General features: G+C 34.1%; 1 protein-coding gene across 2 annotated transcripts in view; it reads right to left on the reverse strand.

Annotated features, from left to right (window-relative positions):
- Positions 1–18,248, reverse strand: part of PLXDC2 (plexin domain containing 2) — a 412,323-nt gene that overhangs the window by 74,326 nt on the left and 319,749 nt on the right. The gene's annotated exons all lie outside the window — the stretch shown is intronic.

Consider the following 18,248-nt stretch of genomic DNA (forward strand, 5'->3'; position numbering starts at 1 on the left):
TCCTGGACTCTGCCCTGTGTGCCTTTCACCTTTGCTGATTTTAATCTGTATGGTTTTGCTGTAATAAATGGTAACCTTGAGTATAAAAGCTTTTCTAAGTTCTGAGTCCTTCTCGTGAATCAGTGACCCTGAGTGTGTTCTTGCACAACCTAACAACACTATGATCAGGTCATATCTAAAAGGTTTAATTCAGCAAGCACTGGGTTACTAAGATTTCATTCACTCCTACTCTCTTCCTTGACTGGAATAATTTTCTCCCCTCTCTATCTATCCAGCTACAGACCATTCACTTTTCAAGACCCAGAAATTACTATGCAGAAGAGCTCATTCTGATAAAGCTTCGTAATTGCTGTGATCACATCTTACTTTACTAAACATTTCTTCTTTGTATAAAATTTCATTTGCTTATGTCTTATTTATAAAATTTGATTGTAAACATTTTAAAGTAAGGGCCAGTGTTATACCTATTATATCTGACATATGATTTGTTATTCATATTAGAAATTCAAAATATTTTTGATAGTCTAGTAAAATTAAGGATTTACATTGCCCCCAAATTTTAATATTTAGGTATGTATTTATATATATTATATATGAATCCATATCAACAAATATTAACATAGATATTTATATATTTTTCAAAATAAATGAAGATCATTCAACTTTTGTCTTATATTTTCTTATAGTGCTACTTTCCAACTTTTTAACACTTAGTCCACATGATGACTTTTTCTAAGAATCCTTGCCAGAGATTATGTACCATGGCATGAATGAACATAATTTCACTCAAGTGGAATGTGAAAACAACTCTACTGTCAACAAAAAAGACCGTATCTATCATTCTGCCTGGACATGATCCATTAGAGCTCAACTATTTTATGCCTACAATCTGTGTTGAATAAGCTTAAGTGTGGAATAAACATCAGTGTGTGATCTGGCATCGAAGTTTGAGAATCCCCAGTTGGTCAAGGCTATCTCTGGTCACCCAAAGAGACTAATGTTTGGAGTCTATTTAATTCCAGATAAGTTAGATGGTTGTCCCCACTTCTCCTTTTTTCCTTTCAAGTTTCTTTAAATATTGAAAAATGTACTGACATTCTCTTTTGCCATGGGGATATATCGATCTTCTACAGAAAATATATTTTGGGAGCAGCCACCTGACCACAAGTAAATAAATGGAACAGATAATTTTTAGAATGCAGTTTGTCTTCACTTACTTAATTCCAGATGTATTCAAAGCCAGTGGGAAATAATAACTTTTACCATATATTATAACAAGACAGTACCCTATCTTAAATTTATGGGTCAACTGAAATTTTATCTTAAGTAATTAGTCCTTTAAATTGTTAAATTAATCCCAGGGAAAAGTATGGAAACACTGCATTTTGCTTGATTTATTAAGCAATCCCCCAGTTGTGCTACGTGAAATTAGCTTCTACTGAAAATATGTGACTCAAGCAGGTAATTTATTCATTTATTTGCAATTGATTTCCTATTAATTGACCTGTAGTTTCCTAATTGCTGGGGTGGGAAGGATTTGAAGTGGCAAAACACAAATAAGATTTGATTTGAAAAGCTCGCGCATTTTTGTAGCTTACACTGCCTTGAAAATCAACACAACTGGATGCCACTGTCTTTTCAGTGTTTTTTTTTATAACTTGGTAATCTAAATAGCATCCAAAGAAATTATAACCAAGAGTGTGTATGTGTGTGTTATAAATCATTAAGAAAAAAACACCTTTCTATTATTTCTGAATTCTAAATAAACCAAAAAATTACTTTTGAGAACACTTTCCTCTTTCCACTGAGCTGCATTGCATTTTGAGCTAAAACGCAATGACATTAACCGTGACATGCTCCAGCACATTGATTTCCCGACACTGTTAACAGTGTTTGCAAAGAGGCTCTCCTACATTGGAATCACGGAGAATCCTGTTGAAATGCAAATCTTGGGGTCTAGCTGAATATGATTCTCTGGCAATTTGGGTCCAGCAGTTTTCATTGTAAACAAGCACCCCAGATGATTGTTACCACACTGAAATCTGAAAACTACTGACTTTCTGTACAATATGTCAATGTGATGGGGCCCCTTCCCACTCATCTCGTCCATCGTCTACAAGCTTTTCTTATGCTCCTTGGTGCTCCTCCCTGAATGTGCTGTCCTGTTTCATGTCTCTGCCTTTGAATCTGCTATTACTTATGTCTGGAATACCTTCCTGGTCTCTAATTAGCAAACCCAATTCAACTCAAGCCTAAATCTTCTCCAAGAACCATCTCCTTCTCCTCCCACCCAGAAGAATTAGCAACCCTTTCTCAGTGCCCACCAATATCAAGTGCTAGAGTCTATTATTATACTACAATTGGTTGTTTTTGAGCTGATTTTACTCTTAAGACTTTGGGGAGAACATGCTTCAAAGAGGGGTTCTGAAGTCCAACTGCTTGAGTTAGAATTTTGGCTTGGGCACAAAAATAGGTATGTGATTTTAGGCAAGCTACTTTTTCTATATAAGCTTGTTTCCTCATCTATAAAATGAAGTAAGAGAGGTTATGTAAGAATTAAAAGTAGAGTATTTGATACATAGTCAACATTTAGTAAATATCAGCTGTTTTTAACACCTAAATAATGTCTTTGTAGTATGCATGTAACAAGGTTGACGATTATTGAAAATGACTAAGTGAGATTTTCATTTTATTGACAGTATTTTGTAAAATATTTAATTAATTCTGTGTACCATATAAATGTGAGATGTGTTTTATACCTAAAGTCCTTTATCATCATATTTGGGAACTAGTATTATAGAATTTTATGAGAGAAAATCCAAGTTGCTCTCAAATGTGGCCCAAATCTTCATTCAATATTTATAAACAGACAGAGATTATGCGGTTTTGTAAATATTCCTCAAAAGTTGATTTCAATAAAGTCTGAGCTCCTGACTGTAGTAGGTTCTGACGTTTTTATTTTCACGTTATTCCCTTTTCACTATTACCTAATTCCCAAACAAATTGATAGAGAGTTATATTTCAAATTAATTGTAGTATTCTCCACTCAGTTTCAATGGGATGTTGATTTCAATGCCCCTAGGAACCATGTTAAGTGAACCCCATTAAACAAGGCAGCCTAGAAAACAAACAATATCCTCCTAGCTTGCAGCATCTATTCAATTACGAGATTAAAGTGTAAATTTCATCAAACCTCTAATTTATCTCAAATTGTAGAACGGGTTTCAGAAATATGACTTATTTTGCAAGGGTAGTATATTCAGGTGAAGGAAATAAAGTAAATGCTAAAATATATACATAAGCAATACATGAGGATTAAAAATTAAGTGCACGTCTTACTGCACAATTGAACATGTGTCATTGTACCAGTGAGACGAAACACGTACAAAAGAGAAGTTAGGGAAGAAACTTCACTGAGTCTTAGACCCAGTAGGAATTTTCTAGATCAGTTTCTAGACCAAGATCAGCAGAAGTTTTCTGTAAAGGATCCGATCATAAATATTTTAGGCTTTGTCTGTCATACAGTTTCTGTCTTAACTACTCACCCTTGCCCTTGTAGCTCAGAAGCAGCCACAGACAAAGGCATAAAGAAATGGACGTGGCTATGTTCCAGTAAAACTTTATTTACAAAAAGAGGAAGTGGGTCAAATTTGGCCCAATTGCTGTAGTTTGCTGATGTCTGTTCTAGATTATTACCTGAAAATTAAGATCTGTAAAATTCTGAAGACTTTAGGACAAATATCTCATCAAGGTGTCTAATGATTTAAATGGTCCCTACAGCCTTAGACATATTTATCAGAATGGGCTATATTAATGGAACAATCAATTGTCCATTTAGTAAATTTTCTTGCCATAGTCTGCAAAAATGTGAAAAATGGTCCTCCAGCATCAAAAAAATGGAAAAATGAATTAAAAAGAAGCAAATATTTTAGATGAGAAACAGGGATAATGATAAACAGCCATGATTATAACTAAAAACATAGTTTATCATGAGATAAAATAGGTAACATGTAGTAGGGAGCTGTAAGATATGGGGAAATAATTTTGTTTTGAAAGAGTGAAAAACCTTAATTGGAAAGGTAGATTATAAAATTTAAATGTTGATTATAATCATCATTATTGCCAATAAAAAAATTAGTAAAATATCATATCTCATTTCCCGGATGGGGCATGCTTGCTGTTCCTAATTGGCCTTAAGCATGAGATGGATGATTTCACTTATAAAAACATTTCTCCTAAAAATCAAGAAACTCATGCTTGAGGTTTATCAGACTTTTCTCCCCTGAACCACACACCACACAGGGCTCTGGGAATGATAGGTGAACCTAAGGACACAGTAACCCATTACAGAGACAACATTGTAAGATCAAAAAAGAAATTTTACATCATTATAATACGCAAGGCTATGGAGTATGTTTGCTTTTAATAAAAGCTCTTGATGTTAGTTGAAGCTCAGAATCATAATCCAATGCCAATAAGAATAGTTATGTGCAAAATTCAGGAAGTTTGCTGTGGAGACGAGTTTCAGATGTAAAAGGGGAATCAAGTCATCTAATATTTGAAATCCAGAATCTTGTCATTTACACATGTGGCATCTTATAGAGAGGCAGGTTTTATAAAATAGAGGCTTAATCTTTCTTTAGATTTCTAGAAGCTAAAGTAGCCCTATTATGTGTTTAAAAGCACAACAACATCAGGGACTTTTATCCTTCCAGTTCTTTTATCTCACTAAAAAATTTCACATTTTGGGGCTGGCCCCATGGCCTGGTGGTTAAGTTTGGTGTGCTCTGCTTCAGCGGCCCAGGTTTGGTTCCCAGGCATGGACCTACACCACTTGTCAATAGCCTTGCTGTGCCGGTGACCCACATATAAAATAGAGGAGGATTGGCAGAGATGTCAGCTAAGGGCAAATCTTCCTCAAGCAAAAAGAGGAAGATTGGCAACAGATGTTAGCTCAGGGCGAATCTTCCTCAGCAGAAAAAAAAAAAATCACATCTTATTTCTCTTTCCTCCCAAATTATTGGTATAAAAGACATTTCTGTTACTTTTTGGCTTTTATTCCCCTACTTTTGCTAAAAAATATTTTCAAAAAGGGAAACAATTTTTGTGACTGGCTTTTCATGCTGGAGCTCTTTCTTCTTGAGTGTCATCTCCACTTGCCTGTTTCCAGTTTTGGAGTGCGTATGGTAGGAAAGATTTGATGCTGGGAGTGAAACTACAACATTTAGACTTATCTGGAAATAAGCTAATCCTTTCAGAAATCATTCTGATTAAAAGCCACTGCTGATGTTGGCAAAATATCCTCATTTGTGAGGCCAGACAGAGAAAGACAAACACTGTATGACTTCACTCATATGCAGAATACAAACAAACTTACAAAGAGAACAATTTAGTGGTTACCAAGGGGAAGCGGGGTGGATGGCGGGCGCAAGGGGTGAAGGGGCACACTTATACGGTGTCTGACAAATATTAACGTACAACTCAAATTTCACAATGTTACAAACTATTATGACTAGGAATAAAAAAACCCCCTCATTTGTGCATCATCAATGCTTTAAGGGAACGAGGGACATATAAAAGTAGACTGACATATGTGTTGAAATTGTGATGCATAAAAACAAAGTCAATTATACACTGGACTATTCAGTAAACTCATATTAGGGCAAAGAACTTATTAATAGCCCAGAACTTTCAGCATGTTTTAATCAGGGAGATGCCAACTCTACCTAGATTATAAGTACTTAATTTTATACTTATATGAAAAACATTCCTTAAAATATTACTTAGAAGGGGCAAGAGAATGAAGTATTCACCTTTATGGAAGTCGTTAAAAGCTATTTTACTCAAAAGACTTGGACTGACTCGCTTGCAGTACTAATCTCACAGGAAAATTGAATTTTTATCTTTGCTCCCCATCTAACTTTTAAGTGCTCCTAGTGCATATTGAAATATGCTGGCTAAGGGAATTTTAAAGGATGCAAGTTTGCCTGTATATTTACTTAAATAATCCTTCATTACAGAGTATCATATATTCTAAATTTTCACAAATTTAAGACCTTTGGGAATTAGTTTGTTAAATTTTTTTTTTAAACCAGCAGTTGCTGAAATAGTTAAATCTGAATTCCTCAATGACTTCCAGCTTTGTGCTGTTTCCCCTGCAGGAAGTAGATGTGAATGTATTAGCGATGTGAAGTATGCAATTTCAGAAATCTTCAGTTCTATCAAAAAACAGATTAATCCAATATAGTCTTTCAAATTTTTTGAAATAAACCGTAGTAAGAAATATAGTTAACATCAAGTGTTTAGACATTTATATATCTGGATATGTGTGTGTGGTTGTGTGTGTGTGTGTGTGTGTGTATACTAAAACTAAATATTTGTTGTGATGCTTCTTTGTTACCTTTCCTTTATTGAAACATCCACATAAAGCACAGAGATATTTTGTATTCCATTCTACTTCATTTATAAAAATGCTGGTTGCAACCCACTGGGTAATCGATGCCATGACCCTTCTGAATCACAACCCTCAATTTGAATAATTCTATCCCAACACATAGTTTAAAATGTTAATCACATTTATGTTTAAATAACATTGCCTAGTTTATAAAATAACCACTTTAATAGAAAATTATAGAAAAATATGAAAACAGAAATTAAAGGAAGTGTTATCCCAATGCTAGGATATTGTTAGTTTTATTTTCCACTCAGTCTTTATTTAATGTATATTTACACCTATTTATTAACCAAATTGGAATCATAATATGTGCTGACTTTCTTTTTCATAGTTAATATTATAGTCTGGCCATTTTTCCATGTCCATAAATATCCCTTAAGAGTTACTTTTTAATGACAGCAGATACTCTATTATATGGCTTTATAAAAATTTATCCAACCTATATATGAGAATACCCATGTCATTTTAACCCTTCTAAAAATACATATTATCATCCTTTTTGAAATTTGACAAATTAAAAATGAAGTATCATGTTTTAATCAGCATTTCTTCTATTACAGGTGAGGTTAAACTTTTAAAACATGTTTATTGACTATTGGTATTTCCACATTTTTTAATCATATACTCATTTATTCTCTTCATTTTATTCGATTGAGTTATTATTTCCTTTATATGATTTCTATGAGCTAAGAGCATTGTATCTCTCTTCAATATATCCTCTGTCTGTAACTTGCTATTCAATTCTAAATATGAATTTTTTTGCCATATGATTGTTTGTATTTTTCCATTGTTGAAGTTTTTCAACCTTGTCTTTCAAGATTTTTTTCTTTGCTTTTTTGCTCAGAAAGGCTTCCATTACTTTGGCATTAAGTAAATATTTGCAACAGTCTCTTTTAGCTATTGCATTTCTCACTTTAAATTCTCTAATCTATTTTAAATTTATTTTGGTATCTGGTGTAAAGTAAGAACCAATCTAAATAGACAAATTTTATTCCAATAGGTGGCTAAGAGCCCCAGGATCATTTGTCAAATAAGAGATCTTTATCCATTGTTTGGAATTGCATATTTCATCACACAATAAACTCATAGGCTAAAGTCTATTTCTGAAATTGTGTATTCTTCCATGGATTGCTTTGTTCCTTCTTGTACAATTTCTATAATGATTTCTTTATTATAGTTTTATATCATGATTTAATACCTAGTAGTTGAAGTCTTGCATCATTGACCTAATTTTTAAATTTTTCTTGAGTAGTCTCACTCTTTTATTATTCTCTGTAGTTTTTATAATCACATTCTGATGTTCCAAGTAATAATGCTATTGAGATCTTGACAGAATCGATGTGGAAATAATTGATGTCTTAATACAGTCCAGCTTTCCATCCGTTAAAATGTTTATTCAGGTGTTCTTTTAAGTGTCTCACCAAATTTTCATTGTTTTCCTTATATGTGGCCCACACATTAAGTTTGTTAGTAACTATTTTATCTGCTTTTGCTCTTATTAAGGAACGTTAATCATTGTGTTTTCTAAATGGTTACTTCGGACATACAAAGCTATTGATTTCTATGTAGTTATTTTGTTACTGGTTCCTTTATTTACAAATAATAACTTTCCTTCTCCTTTCCAATAGTCGTATCTCCTATTTATATTTCTTTTCTCTGTTCATTAACCAGAATTACAGGACTCTGTTACATGACAGTAGTAAGCATGTTCTTCCCTCTTCCTTATGTTAATGGGAATGTTTCTAGGGCTTCAATGTTCAGTATATTTTTTTCATTGTTGTCAAATAATATTTATCTTTGTATTAATAGGTATCTTTTGATCTCAGTCTCCTAACATTTTTACTTAGGAAAAAATGTTGGATTTTATCTAATATTTTTCCCATCTATCAACATAACCAAATGATTTTCATTATTAGTGCTATTAATTGCGTTAATAGATTTCTTTAAACTAGACCACAGTTGTCTTCATGGAACAAATTCATTATCTGACTACTTTTTGATTATTTGAACTGTGTTGGATTTGATTCTTTTTTTTTTTTTTAAAGATTTTATTTTTTTCCTTTTTCTCCCCAAAGCCCCCCCCGGTACATAGTTGTATATTCTTCATTGTGGGTCCTTCTACTTGTGGCATGTGGGACGCTGCCTCAGCGTGGTTTGATGAGCAGTGCCATGTCTGTGCCCAGGATTCGAACCAACGAAACACTGGGCCGCCTGCAGTGGAGCACACGAACTTAACCACTCGGCCACGGGGCCAGCCCCTGGATTTGATTCTTAACTATTGGAGTTTTAAAATTCTACACTCATAAATAACCCAGGATATCTATAAGTAATCTACAGCTGACACCATATATAATGATGAAAGAGTGAATGCTTTCCTCCCAAGATCAGAAACAAGGCAAAATGGTTATTCTCACCACTTCTAATCATCATTGTGGTGCACAGCTTGAAGAGCCAAGGAGAAGGTAGAATCCGAGAAAGTGAAGCTTTAGGAGAAAAATCAAATCGTTAACCGCTTCCTGCCTTCTGTCTTTCTCATATGAGTGCAAAATAAAATGAGAAGTCAAGCCATAGTTCAATTAAGTGGCAAAAACAAGGCAGCCATAGCAGGTTATAGAAGAATTATTAAACAGCTGAAACTCACAACCCTCATGAGAGATACAAAGTAACATTCATTATGATGTTGGAAAGTTGAAAAGCTAATGATTTCACTACTGCAAAGACAAAATCAGCTATAGCCCAAAGGATACCTTAGGGTTAAATGTTCAGAGCAAATGGGTAAACTTTTTGAGTAGAGTGGAAATTGTAGGCTACTAAAAGCACAAAAGTTGCAGATATTTGTCTTTTTAAACCACTAGGGTTAGTATATATTCCCAAATGAAGCCAGACATCTACGGTCACAGGGCAATCTCTCAATGTAGTCAGTTTAAGAAATGATCAGCTCTAGGGTTCCCAGAGGAGGGCGGCCACTGGGACTTAGATGAGGCAAACACGAATGACAATAAAGACTTAACATTTTCATTGACACCTTCTCTGTGTTTTCCACAAACTGCTTTTCCAACCATTTCCCTCTAATTTCTAACACAGTTTGCTCGCCTTCTGTTTTATTGCCTCATGTCTTCATTGAAACTGAACCCAAGCTGCTCTCCCAGGGAAGTATCCCCTTGATCCGTGATTATTATTCTCCCAAGTGCACCCCCCAATCAAGGTTACCATACCCGGCTTGAGGACAAGACATTTATTATCTAATAAAAGTTATATGGTTAGAGATGGATACAAAGTCTTCCATTTACCAAGGGCTATTAACATGTAATATCAAACTTGTTATGCCAACATTTTGAAGAAAATATTTTTTCATTGATTAATCTTAAATATGGCTTTGGTAACTAGCCAGAATTTGGCTGAAATCATGTTTTAACAATTTATTGTTAATAATTCACTGCTCTTTATTTATGAAAGATTTTAAACTCCTTTAGAAATACCATAACTCTTCAAAGAGGATAAATGATAATCAGAGGATGATAATCATGGTAAATGAAGGAAGAGTATGATTACAATTAAATAGATAGTTTTATTTTGTTTCTTCAAATTGTATACACATAAATAAAATGTTGCATATTTTTTTATTTTAGAAAAGGAAGATTATATTTAGTGGTGATTATTTCTAAGAGTAAAATTAATCTTTTTTGTAGCTTTTAGAATATTTGTTTATAAAGTGAGTATTCCATTTAAAAGACAAAGCTATTTTTCCACTTAAATAAATGTGCATACTTTGGAGTCCTGTGTCTAGGTAGCATACTAGTACATTCTGAAGAATTTGGGAGCATAGTTCATTGTACCACATTAGAAAAGAGAACTCTACCTTGCCACACTTGACTCCCTGTCCAAATTCAGGCACTAAGAGCAACGGCGTCTTTAGCCTTGAATTAATAATTAACAATTTGATTAATAATTTCAACATGATACTGGGGCACTGCTAGAAAAAAAAAAAAAGACCATCTCATTTAATATGGTTATAATGGGAAAAAGAAAGAGAATGAAGTGGAGGTTACTGATAGTGTTCAAGCATGTAATAGTTGACATGTGTTCAATAACTGTCAATTATATAATTCTCACTCTAATCTGGCAATATTCCTCCCAGTTATTCCCATTTGACCATTGCAAAAATTTGAGGGCATATTAGTTTTGGAAAGGGCGAGAGCTTTGGAATTACATACTTAAAACAGGTCTCAGGTCTTGACTGTCACTACTTATGTCACTTCTTATGACCATGAGAAGTTATCATTGGAAATTATTGGGTGGGTTCTAAGGCAAGTCAGTATTGGAGATTCAGTTTCTGTAAAATGGAGGATTGTAAAACCTACCTCTGTTGGGATTTGGTGAGGATTAAATGAGATAATATAGATGAAGCACTTTTTTGATTTTGACATAGTAGGTACTCAATAAATGTTAGTTATTTTATACTTTTTTACCCTCCATAGCACCTAACACAGGTCAAAAAGTGCTCTTTTTTTAAAAAAAAGACATTTTAACCTGATCTATAACTATCTATAACTGAAAATCTATATAATAGCTTCTAAGTCCTGACCCAACTTTAGCCACAAAAGTTAGGGTTATAAAATAAACAGGAGAAATCTTCCCTTTTTGATGAATGAATTCTTTCAGAATCTAAAAATTCCTTTCCAGGCATTCAATGTTGCTATCTTGGGAGAACAGAAGTGAGAGTTGAGTCTTCAGGGAAAGGAAAAAAAAGAGAAAGATTTCCTCCTCATGGCTGTGAGCCATTGAAGCAAACAGTCAATCACAGATAAACCTACCGGACGTTTCAGGATTCCAATTTTTGACAACCTTTCTTAAAATTTCTTGACTTCATACCAAATGTTATACTTAAATATAGCACCTTCAAATGCATAAAAGTAGACAGAAAGACCAGTGGCTTTTACTTTGTTGTTGGCTCAGAAAAGGGAACGTCAAGTCTTGGGGGTTTAGGTGTGCTGTGTCTCTGTAAAACGCTATCCTTTCACCAGTAAATTTTTATTCCATGATGCTCAGATTAATAGCTCCCAGTCTTTCAGAGTTGTCTGTCTTCCTCGGAACATCAGTGATGCATGAATCAACTAACCTCTGTTCTGCCAAGAGAGCAAAGTTGGACTCTGGTGAGGAACCAGAAATTCCTTTCATGAGACAATTGTCCCATCAAAGAAAGGTCCTTATCCTAATTTACATTTTTACTATAAAAAGTTTCAGAATTCTTCTTGGAATGTTGAGATTTACAGAGAAACGGATCAAGATGGTATTTCTTGTTTCTCAGAGAACCATAGCATGAACTTTTCTTACTCCTGTTTTGAACCATAAATATTTAGGAAAGGACTATAGGGGAAGACAAGAGGCCATTACATTTGTCCCCACCTCTTCAGGAAGAGTAATCGATAAAACATCCCAGACAAATAAATGTCTCTCTCTGTCTTTCTCCTTTTTTCCTCTCTGGTTCTCTCATTGCTTAAAAGACAAAGTGTTTCTAATCACAGTGGATTTGGGTCCTTGCAAATGATTTGTAGAAACAATGGGTGGATTAGGAAGCCTAGCACTTTTAGCTAGGAGAACCTGCAGTAATCACAGGTTTTCAAGCTCTGTCCAGAGTTGAGGGTTTAGTTTTGCAGATGCCCTCGACTACTGCTGTAGAGGTTGAGGAGGAGATGGGAGAGGTTGGCTGTGAAATCCATGCCATAAACTGTACCCAAGGAGATCCGATTTTATCTGTTCTGTATCTGCAGTTTCACTTCTCAAAAATGTTTCTCCTGCTTAGGAAGAAAAAGTTTGAAAATCATTTGTAAACCTCACCCCACTAATTAATCTAGGCTTGTTATCATTATATTTTACAATGTAATTAAATCTTCCAGACAAGTACTATGAGCTCATTTAAAATATGATAATACAACATTGACAGGGCACTCTAAGAAGAGAAGCAACTTTTCTCTTGGATGGCCCTAGAAAATGCAATTCAAGGCGTTATAATGCCAGATAATTGTACCTGAGTGAATCTTATAATGACCAGCAGAACACTATGTCTTCAAAGATATTTGTTTAATAATTTTTTGCTAATGTGCTTCTATATCCTTCAAGAGATATCTTATTTGTGAGATAAGTTTTCTAAGATCCAGGTTAAATTAGAATATCTTTTTATACCTATGTGGTGGTCCATATTCTCTTACATTAATCATTCAAACTTGAAAATAGTCATTGTTCCATTTCATCAATTTATTTTGATCAAAGAACATTATGTTTCTCCATTCACATCTTTAGCTTATTGTGAGTTCAGCTTCATCTCCTAAAGTTTCAAGAGTGATTATTCCAAGTAGAGGCAAACTGCTTTTGGTGGACACACTTCTAAGACTTCCAGAGTTTGCTAAAATGTTACAGAAGATAATTTCCTTATTATCTAAAAAGTGCATGTTTGAGAATTTTGAAATATATATAGCTATGTATTTTGAAATTCTCAAACTTGCAGTACATATGTATATAACTATATAGATATTTCAGTTCAATTTGCCTCTTAAAGTCTAACTTGTAATATCATTGCCTATAAAAATAATATGTGTAATTTTAGTAGTGGCTTTTAGTATATATAAAGTTTTCTTTTGTTTTCTCTCTCTCCCTTTTTTTTGGTGAAGAAGATTGGCCCTGAGCTAACATCTGTGACAATATTCCTCTATTTTGTATGTGAGATGCCATCACAGCCTAGCTGGATGAGTGGTGCATGGGTCTGTGCCCAGGATCTGAACTGGGAAACCCCAGGCCACAGAAGTGGAGCATGCAAACTTAACCAGTACATCACCGGTCAGACCTCATAGCTTTGTTTTCTGTTTACATTTTTGTTATTCTCTCTACATTGTAAATCTGTGACCTCTCCTGGAAGGATCTGTATCTAAGACTGCATCAGGTACAGGTCCTCACGGAGTTTATCAACAATGCATTAGTAAATTCATTCCACTTTAAGAAATGATTCTGGTCATAAACAGTGTTCTGCTTCCTTATTTCCTTGCTTTATTCTACATCAGATTTGTCAGGCATATAAAATATCAAATTACCAAATGCTAATTCTGTAAGAATTTTATGCAGCTCCTGCGTACAAATGTTCTATGTCTTATTAAAGAGGACAAAAAAGAAAGATTTTAAGAATTTGGGTGTGAAGCAATTTTCTGCTTCATGAAATACAGTCAGTGTCACCTTATGTTAACAGAAGCATTCTTGGATATGTCGTTTTTTTTTCAGATTTGCCTTAATGAAACTGACAGTATTTCAGAGCACATCCCTGTAACCAGACACAAAAATATTTATAGTAAAAGCTATATAAGCATAGGTGGAATGGATATTTAGACCTGTATCTTCACATTATTCTCTCTCACCCCACAAGACCCAGTAGTTCAACACCCTCGAAATTTTTTTATTACTCATTTTCAAACACTATTATATTGGTTTGACCTGGTCTTTCATTTACCGTCTGCCTCCTTAGGTGAGACTCAGAATTGTCTCATTTATCCCAGTGTCGCTGATTACTTCACTAAACCCCTCATAACCAGATAGTCAATATCTTCTTCCAAAATAATTTATTGTGAAGACATATTTTACTTTTTTTCATTAATCAAGATATTTTTTATATGTCCTCCATTTATCTGGCAAACTTCCCCTGTAAAGGATCAGACAGTAAGCACTTCAGGCTGGTGGGCCATATGGTGTCTGTCACGGGAATCCCATTATGGAGAATAATTGAACTCACCTAGAAATTCCAGCTCTGCCTTAGGCTCTGAGTACACAAATGTGGTTAAAACTTAGATGATAGCAGGGATTCCAAGAATGGTGTTAGTTGGGGTGATCATATAAATTATGGGGCAAACCACTACACTTTGAGATAGAAATGACTGGAACACTGGGACAACAGGCCTAAAGCAAGCCTGTCTTGAGAAAACTGGGCATAAGGAGAGGAATCTGATTCTCACACTTCATACTCCTTTCTATTTACAAATTCTGTGCTCAACTTTAGCAAGTCTTTTAGTCAAGTTTTCTCGTATATTCATCTCCTACCATATATGTATTCTTGTTCACTTTGTTATTTTAGACAATCTAGGTTTGTGGTTGCATACTAAAATTTAAGCGTCTGAAGTATTTTATGCACATTCCTGTGAAATAGGGCACCAAGGATTATTCTCTCTTTTCATAAACTGAGTGCATGGTCTGAGGGTGACGCAGAGGTCCCTTTGTGCTCCATCTTCTGATATATGAGTATAAACCTTAACACAGAAAAAAGTAATGCAAGACTAATTCTATACGAAATAAGAACATCTTCATATACCATTTTTGCTGCATGCTGTTTTAATAGATTATTCACAAATCTCTTTTTTTCCCATGGGAACTCTACCTCCATGCTATTTTTTATCATTTCCTCCAAATCATGGTTTTAATTCTTTTCATGAGGACTCTATCTTGCCAATCATGTACTTTGCACAACTAAGACCTCAATTATTGTTAAAGGAAACTTTACATGTATCTTTTACAACAAACCATTCACATAAGTTTTGAATAGAGGTTAGTGTAAATAAGCTCATGAAACCCCTTTAGTAGGCGAGGGAGGGACCTCCTCCTCCTTTCTGAGGGACATCTACTGCTTTGAATTGCTCCTCCAGCATATGCACATACTTGGTAAAGCTACGTGTGCTAAGACTAGGTCTAGAAGCCTAATGGAGAGAGTTCAACCTTAGCGTTTATTTTTTTTCTTCATCTCTCCAACCATCCATCCTTCAAAATATTTTAATTTTAAATCCTCACCCCAACCAGTTACTAGTTCCATGACCTTGGCTAAGCTTCTCAACCTTCTTAATTCTCATTTACTTAATCTATGAAACAGTGATCCTAACACTTACCTCTTAATGTGATTGCAAGGATTGAATGAGATAATAGAATTAAAAAGACTTTAGTGGAAGTAAAGGGTTTCCTGGGATGCCTGGCACATAGAAAGTAGAGAATAAAAGGTAGCTATTATAATTATTTTAAGTATTTCCACATGTAAGACATTCTTACCCTTAAAACAACCCCCGTCCTTTCTTTCAAAGCTCATGCAATTTAGCAGCAGCAGCAGGAAATCTGGACAAGGATCAAATAAACCTATGGGTTAGTGCAGTGCAGAGGAGGGATAGATTAATGCTGGATCAGGCCATAGATCAACACAGAGGTCTTCTCTGGCAGTCAACAGACATTATTTTAAGAATATAAAAATCTACGTCCTTTTATGAGAGCCTATCATTAGAAATCATTGCAGCCAAGGTCATGATATATGGAGAGAATAATTCCCCCTTGACTATGAATTGCCATTGAAGGGAAAATTCTAGAGCTGAGGTACAAGAGAAAAAAATGGCTCCATAGGAAGGAGAAAGACAATGAGTCTCACTAATCCAGAATCAGCCAATCCATTTCTAAAATACTCCAGAAAAGGAAAATTTGAATGCTGATCTTTGTTTAACCAATAAATCTTATTTTTATCCTGAAATATCTTTTTTTTGGTCTTCCCTAATAATGTATACCAGCTTGGTGAGATTGCCCTAAAGTTATATAAAAAGATACACCTTTAGAATAGCACTACCTAGATGTTCTTAGAACTAAAGAAATAACAGGATGATTACACACATTGCTGAGTTACCAGACCTCCTGCACTTTTTCACAAACTACAAAAGTCCTATCATAAAATTTCCCTCAAAACCCAGGGCATGGTAAGATTGTATCTCTACTCAGAACTTGAAAGAAAATAAACTCCTTAGTATCTAGAAAATTTCATAAAAATCTTAAGTACTATGTTCACGTCAAGAAATATAAGATAGTCATATTCCAAGTTTCCTTGGAGATACATTTTAGCAGAAAGCAAAAAATCAGAAATTATCCCAATGATATTTTTTATCATTTTCTTACATAAGGATTGAAAGAACTGGCTTGAGTATGAACATATTGTATTTTGAATGTCTTTCTGTATTTTGACTTTAGATTTCCAGCAAAACAAATACTTAAACTGTAAGCTACTTTTATTGAATGTTCTCTTTTATCATGGCAGTCTTTTCGATTAAGATTGTTAATCTAAGGTTCTCCCAATAATCACATCAGATTTTTTCTCTTACAGAAGCCAGCTATGAACTTTGTTTTTTCGTTTGTAAATTTTTATTTCCTTGCCCTTTAAGGATCATATTTTTTTCCATAATAACTTAGCACCTACTGTTTTTAAATTGAACAAATTTAATTTCATTCTCGGACAATTAACTTTTAATTATTTCAAGGGGAACTCAATACTGTTTTAGTGCAAGCAAGCTAAGGAAATAAAATATGTAATTTAGCACTAAAATGCTCCATTTTTAGATACTCCTTACATGTTTGTTACACTGTATTTGTTGAAGTTTAGTTTTCTAAATTATAACCATATAAAATGCAGTTGCCACAGTTGGTTAACACATAAGCAAAACTTAAAAATCACTTGGATCATCTTGAAAAAGCAGCTACAAACAGATGTGATGCTAAATAATTCCACAGATTTTATCTCTAGTTTGCCAAATGGTGCTCAGATGGAACATAAACACAGCATTCACTGACTGGAAAATCAAAGACAACTTAAACAAATGCCTTGATATTTTGGGTGGGACTCAGTTATCAGGAGACTTGGCTCCAGCACCTGTTGTTTAGAGTTTGGAAAAAAGAAGGTTGGTTTCTATTCTGCATTCACAACCATCCTTAGAGACTGGCAGATGGCCAGTGACCAAAAGGAGATAGAGACCAAAATGCAAAGTAGAGGATGGATAGATAGATGATAGATAAAGACCAAAATACACAGTTCAACACTATGTTTTTGAAAAAAGAAAAGAATTACATGCATTTTATATCCAAAAGGCTAGTAAATACAATGCCGTGTTTCCGGAGGAAAGAAATGCAGTCTATCCATCCAGTATTGATAATTTTCTGCTTCTGAAAGATTCTTTAACTGCAGAATTTTCCGAGTGTCCAAATTTTCCTAATATAATTTAACATATATTTCCTTGCTTTCTTTTAAAAATATTTATTTGCTCATTAATTAATTCACTGTAGATAATATGTGCATATGATAAAAATTCAAACTCTACCAAAGGAAATATACTGAAATAGTAATATTCTCTCTTTATGCCAATTTCCAGGTCACTGCAGTTTCCCTAAATGTGAACCCTGTTACTAGTACCTTACTTAACTTAAAAACAAAATTCTCTATGTCAGAATACACTTCGAAACGTTTTCATGTAATGGATAAAATAACATCATACCTCATTATAGTGTTATAATTAATTCACACAAAAAGCTAGGCTTGGAATTTTGGTTAAAGCTAGGCTTGGAATGCTCAAAAAGAAGAAAAAATAGACTTTAATTTTGTATTCGTCAAAGATCATTTTGTTTATGCTATATTTCAGGACAAGGTAATTAATAGAAATGCTAAGATTATTTAAATTTTAAAGGATTATAAAGGGTCTTGCACTTGGAAAAGTTCAAAATGCAATTCACCTCTTACAAGCATTGCACATCAGAAACAGTTATCTTGGCTGTATAGTATTTCTAGAAGCACCTTAGTTTCTTTAGAATAGTGAATTTCCACTTTGGTAGCAGTAGTTTAATAAAAATTCGGAAATCAAAAATATTCCAATGATTTTAAGTGGCTAAGAACTTTCTAAAATCTTCTGATTTGTTTATTAAATATACAAAAGCTTCTTGCTTTATGGGGCTGGCCTGGTGGCATAGCCGT

The sequence above is a fragment of the Equus przewalskii genome, chromosome 30 (genome assembly GCF_037783145.1).
Source record: "Equus przewalskii isolate Varuska chromosome 30, EquPr2, whole genome shotgun sequence".
Taxonomy (NCBI): domain Eukaryota; kingdom Metazoa; phylum Chordata; class Mammalia; order Perissodactyla; family Equidae; genus Equus; species Equus przewalskii.